This window comes from Dendropsophus ebraccatus, chromosome 11 (genome assembly GCF_027789765.1).
Source record: "Dendropsophus ebraccatus isolate aDenEbr1 chromosome 11, aDenEbr1.pat, whole genome shotgun sequence".
Classification (NCBI taxonomy): Eukaryota; Metazoa; Chordata; class Amphibia; order Anura; family Hylidae; genus Dendropsophus; species Dendropsophus ebraccatus.
In genome coordinates this window covers 82,981,754-82,987,746 of record NC_091464.1, presented here as the reverse complement: position 1 = coordinate 82,987,746, position 5,993 = coordinate 82,981,754, and the positions used below count along the sequence as shown (strand labels likewise).

The 5,993-nt window shown below is 42.8% G+C and overlaps 1 non-coding gene across 1 annotated transcript; it reads right to left on the bottom strand.

Moving 5' to 3' along the window:
- Positions 1-4,787: 4,787 nt before the first annotated feature.
- LOC138768237 (U2 spliceosomal RNA) lies at positions 4,788-4,981 on the bottom strand. The gene has a single exon (XR_011358965.1). It is a non-coding gene; the product is annotated as a U2 spliceosomal RNA (small nuclear RNA).
- Positions 4,982-5,993: the final 1,012 nt, after the last annotated feature.

The following is a 5,993-nucleotide window of genomic DNA, read 5'->3' as shown; positions in this document are numbered from 1 at the left end:
AGACAGGCAGATGGCGGCCCAATGAATAATGTAAATGAGCACCAATCTGCTAGATCAGAGCTTGTTTACTGAGTCTATTACACGGCTCGATGATCGTTTAGCAAGGGCTGTGTGTGTGTATATATGTGTAATATATATATACTATTCATGCAGCCCTTGCCCTAAACTGTTATACATTACCTCTCTGCACTCCCGATCTTCTCCTGCCCTCTGTTCGCTTACAGACGCCACGGCTGCAGCTTCTGAACAGTCCCTGAGCTGACCGGCTGCTCAGCCAATCAATGGCCAGGGCTTCGGGAAGCAAGTGGAGGGCAGAAGAAGATCAGGAGTGTGGAGACATAATGTATACAGTTTATTCAATCGTTAGCCATGGGTCATGTATCACTATTAGCGATGCATGGTCGGCGGACGATTTTGGTGTCAGACTATTTGACACAATCAGCCAATCATTGTCTCTCTTACATGGAGCAATAATCAGCCTGATTTGGCCTATGTATTGCTCCCTGTAATGGGGCCCTAAGAATTGTTTCTAACACGCCCAGTTTAAGGGCCTTCTACAGGGGCCACGTACTGGGCAGGAGTGTTGCTAGAAACACTCCTGCAGCAGATAATCAGCCTGTGTAAAAGGGACCAAGATCAGTGCTGATCGTGTCTTTTGAGCAAGCTTTAAAATTTATAGTCATCGGTCGCACATCTTCCTGTTTAGTGTGGCTGATAACTATAATGGGAAACTGACAGCACAGATATCTGAGCTGTCAATTTCCAGATCCCAAGCAGTGCAAACTTACCATATACTCTGCTTGTGATCCAGCTCTCCAGTCCTCCGGCTGTATCTTCAGGCTGCGCCTCCTCCAGAATTATTGACAGAGGTGGGGTGGGAGGGTCTGAAGATACAGGACGGGAGAGCTGGTAGAGCGGGATGCTGACCAGTGCTTGTTTGCGGCCTCCACGGCCAAAAAAATCTTTAAATCTAAGAGGACCCCAAGATAGGAGACAGAGAAACCAAGAAGGATAACGCACACAGGCTACATAGAGAGGGGGAGCAGATACAAAAAAGTCTGCTGGAGAAATAAAATCATAAAGGCAGTATTTAGGTATACAGAGAAAATAGAGCACAATGCAGGGGCTGTACAAACAAAAGTGGGCAAAATTTATAATGAAGACCTATGGAAATGAAGTTTTGCACATTGTAACTAATACAAAGCAAAAATCACGAAGGTAAATCATTCATGAATCATACCACTAGTTTTAGTAATTAACTCATCCCTATGTACACTTATTACGATGCATTTACACAGATTTATCTGACAGGTTTTTGAAGCCAGAGCCAGGAATGGATTTGAAAAGAGAAATCTTAGTCTTTCCTTTTATGACCTGTTCTCTGTTTATAGTCTGTTCCTGGCTTTAGCTTCAAAGATCTGTCAGAGACATAGAAGAACGGACAAACATGAACAAAGAGGGGCGCTCATATAGTGTAGTAACTCAATGGAGTAGAATTTCCAATATAAAAAGCAAGTAGTAGACTAACCTTCTCGTGTTGTGCGTACGATAGGCACAACACTAGCAAAGCCCAAAATAACACAGAAGTCCGCAGCCAGGCAAACAGTGGTAGTGGTCGGCCCCCGTCTAGATGCCGATACTTGCCAAATGTGTATAGAAGATAGACTGTGGGTAGCTGATATAGCCTCGGCGCAGGACTTGCAAGACGTACTCTCCAGTATTATTCATAAAAATTGGTTTAATGAGCAACGCGTTTCGGCGACGTACTGCCGCCGGTGATAAAAGCGGCAGTACGTCGCCGAAACGCGTTGCTCAGTAAACCAATTTTTATAAATAATACTGGAGAGTACGTCTTGCAAGTCCTGCGCTGAGGCTATATCAGCTACCCACAGTCTATCTTCTATACACAAAGATCTGTCAGGTAAATCTGTTTGTGTAATTGCACCATAACTGGACCCTGTAGACACAGATTGTGGTAGGTGACAATGTCAAAGGAGTTATCCAGTATTTTCTTCCAGAGACAGCACCACTCTTGTCTCCAGTTTGGGTGCAGGTTTTGCTACTAGGTTCCATTGAAGTAAACGGAGCTTAATTGCAAACTGCACCTGACCTGGAGACAAGGGTGGCATTGTCTTTAGAGGAAAGTGGCCATGTTTTTAGAACTCTGGATAACCCCGTTAAGACAGGTGGTACATGTCAAAGTAACATCTACATAAATACCAAGATTCAAGGTTTCCCAGCAGAACTTTAGCATGTCACTGCTTCTGGCAACTAGCCGTGCCCAATCAGGTCAATTTGACAGATTACCGCTTGTTGGAATAAAGGAAATGACCAGCAGAAGAAACTGATCAATGTGTAAAAAAATAGACATTACACTTATCTTTCCAAGCCCTGGCATCTATGTAGAAAGCATGATGCATTGGACACAGGTTCCCTCCTCCATGGAGCAGTTCTGATGCTCAAGTGGCTTTTGTAGCCATTGACGGGGTTGGCATGGGCACTTTCATCTGTAGCTTCACCGCAAGCATCGGTGCCCTGTGTGATCTCCCACTTTTCTATGACACCTAGTATTTACTTTTTCAGCAATTTTTGCTACAGTAGGACTGTGGCATCGAGCCAGGAGTTACCATGTGCAACGGGCAGCATTCACTGTGATATTTCTTTTAACCACTTTTAGGTAGGTACTAAACTATCATACACAATGAAAAATCTTTCATCAAATTTTTGATGCTCTGACCAGGCATTACAATTCAGGCTTCACTGGTTTGAGTGTTGTGGCCTACCCTCAGGTAATAGTATTTATCGCTTTCAGTAAGAACATTGTATCTTGAGACTGGAAATCTGGTCATTGGTTCTTAAGGCTCTACACTACTATCACTACACCATTATAACATTACAGCAGGGCCATTCCTTCTGATTGCCAAAAAGAACAACATTCCCCAAAAGGGGCAACAAAAACTCTATGGGGGACATTTATTAAGTCTGACGTTTTTTACGCCGGACTTAAAAATGTCCCCGCATCTCCGGCGCTACGGGGATTTATGTAGAGGCGGACTGGCACTACATAAATTCGGTGCGCACGGCCGAAAACCTACACCAGCTGAGGACTGGAGTAGGTTTTCGGCGTATCTTTTGGCGAAACGGATGGTGAATCACGCGGACACTGAGTCCGCGCCCTCCGTTCCGCCCTCTTCACACCCCCTCCCCGTACCCGGTGGAAAGTGCCGATTTTCGAATATTTTATTCGGCTATCTGCGAATAAAATAATGCGCAAATCGGCACATTACGCCGAAAAACCCCTGTACGCCCGTTGATACATATCCCCCTATGTGAGTGTATGTATGTATGTATATGTATATATATATATATATATATATATATATATATATATATATATATATATATATATATTCCTCCCCCTTCCCTTCTAAAACTAGCCCCCATGTCCTGCTCCTCACCCGCGGGCCCGAAAACCACCCTGGGCGAGCCCTGGTGCCATCCCTTTTAATCCCAATAAGCCTCAATGTTTTTAACCAAATGTTTAAAGGGGTTGTCCAGTGAAAATCTTTTTTCTTTCAAATCAACTGGTGTCAAAGTTATATAGATTTGTAATTTACTTGTATTAAAAAATCTCAACTCTTCCCATACTTATTAGCTGCTGTATGTCATGCAGGAAATGTTGTTTTTTTTGCAGTCTGACACAGTGCTCTCTACTGCCACCTCTGGCTGAGACAGGAACTGTCCAGAACAGGAGAGGTTTTCTATGGGGATTCATATAAAGCTGAGACAGAGTTCCTACCTCGACCTGAGATGTGGCAGCAGAGAGCACGGTTTCAGACTGGAAAGAATACACCACTTCCTGCAGGACATACAGCAGTTAAGTATGGGAAGACTTGAGATGTTTTAATAGAAGTAAATTACAAATCTATATAACTTTCTGACACCAGTTGATTTGAAAGAAAAATTTTCGCTGGACAACCCCTTTAAAAATATAGCAACCTATTATCACACAAACCAACTTTGGCCATGCCACAGCAATAAGCCTCACCTTCCAGCAATCCTCTGCCATCTACAAACCTCTTCTCAAACTATTTTTTACTGGAGCCTCACCCAACACAGCAAAGTGATGCCTGGGCCTCACCAGACCGACCAGTCCCTTTAAAAAGTAAAAACTATTGTTCAGACTACCCTTTATTTCACTCCTAAACTCACTGCCTTCCCAGCCATGCTTCACCAGCAACCAGGCGATCCTTAAAGGGGTAGTGTGGCGCTGCCCCCCCCTCCCCCCATAAAAAAAACAAAACAAAAACATAGACATACACTGAAAATATACTTACCATCCCACCGGTGACTATCGCCATTTGAATTTCCTGCTGGCTGCGTGCTTCCAAAATCTGTCAGATAAATCTCTTTATGTAAACGCACCATTAAAGGGGTATTCCCATCTAGCACACCTGCTTTGTTCTCTTGATATCCTGCCATTTCTGCCCCATTGTTGACAGCTCACTGTCTAGGTTACAGACCACCACTCTGCTCTAAAATCTGTGGTAAGGCTTGTGTGTGTGTATATATAGCTATATACCCCCCCCCCCCCCAGTGATGATGTAGTAAGGGCAGAAAAGGAAACAGCAAATTCAATGCCTGACCATGCCTGCACCACTGAGATGAAACCTGGCGCTCAGGCTGCAGCAGGAGCTGCTCTCAACCTAATGTCACTGGGGGGTGGAGACTATGGTGCCAACCTAGCTGGGGAGAGGGAGCCAAATGGCCATCAATGCCCGCCTAGGTGACACTGCCCACTTAGTTCAGAAAAGAAAGGAGACACAGACGTGTGTCTGTATATATGTATATATAGCTCTTTTTCCATCTCCCTGTTCTAAAATCCACTTAATATATGGTCCCCAGATAGGGGACATATCTGATATTAAACTGATCAGAACAGATACTACACTTGATCTTGGCCAAAAGGCCGAGAAGTGAGTTTAGTTTAGTTTTGATGAGAATTAACATTCAGTTTTACCATAGAAGTTGTTAAAAAAAGAATTTGGGTTGCCATCTAGTGGTCAAAGTTAAAACTGTATAATTAATATTTACAAGGCAAAATTAAAATAAAATAGACTTCTGAAAAAAAACAACATGTTTTAAAGTCACTTTCAAGGCGTCCCCTCTAGACAATGATAGTATTTCCTGTGGGATTTGGTGATACAATTATATTCCGTAGTTATGAAGTAAAGAACTGTAAACGTTAAAGAATAGGGCAGTAAAGCTTTTAATAGCCTCTAAGTATGTGTTCTTTTGATTTTACAATAATAAAATTTTATATGAACGCACAAGAATGGGAAAATCTTTGCTATTTAGGATGGAGACTGTAGATCCTGAGAGTTAAAATCCACATACAGCTGAAACACGCCATAGGCCAAAGCATTTTCTAGTCTTTGGAATTACCTTATCAATTACACATTTTTATAGCATAATTATATACTAAACCCACTGGAAGCAGTCAGCACTTAAAGGGGTTGTAGGGAAGAAGGGTTTATAGATAAGTATATATGCTTAAGTAGGGGGTGATTAAAAAAAAAAAAAAAAACACCGGATCGAGGGTGTGACATCACAGGCCCTCTAATCCAACCAGTGAGAGGAGTGGTGTCCTGCCTCAGCCATTGCCTGTGATGTCACATCTCTGAACATGGAAGACAGCAACTGCAAGGAGCTGGAGGGTGAAGCGCTCAGCTCTGCACTTCTCCCAGCTCTGTTTACTGATCAATAGGGATCTGAATAATTAAACCAATAATTAAAGTCTAAACGTTTCACAAGTCTGTGTGACATGTCAAAGGTTTTTTTGTATACACATTACATACAAAGAATTTTTAGTTTGGGCAGCCTGCTCTTGGAATGGAATTTTTTTGTGTGTGAAGAATGTCTTCAACCAGTAAAGAGTCTGTCTCTGCAATCCAGGTCTACTTGGAAGCCATAGTGTGAAGGCAGCAGCCCAG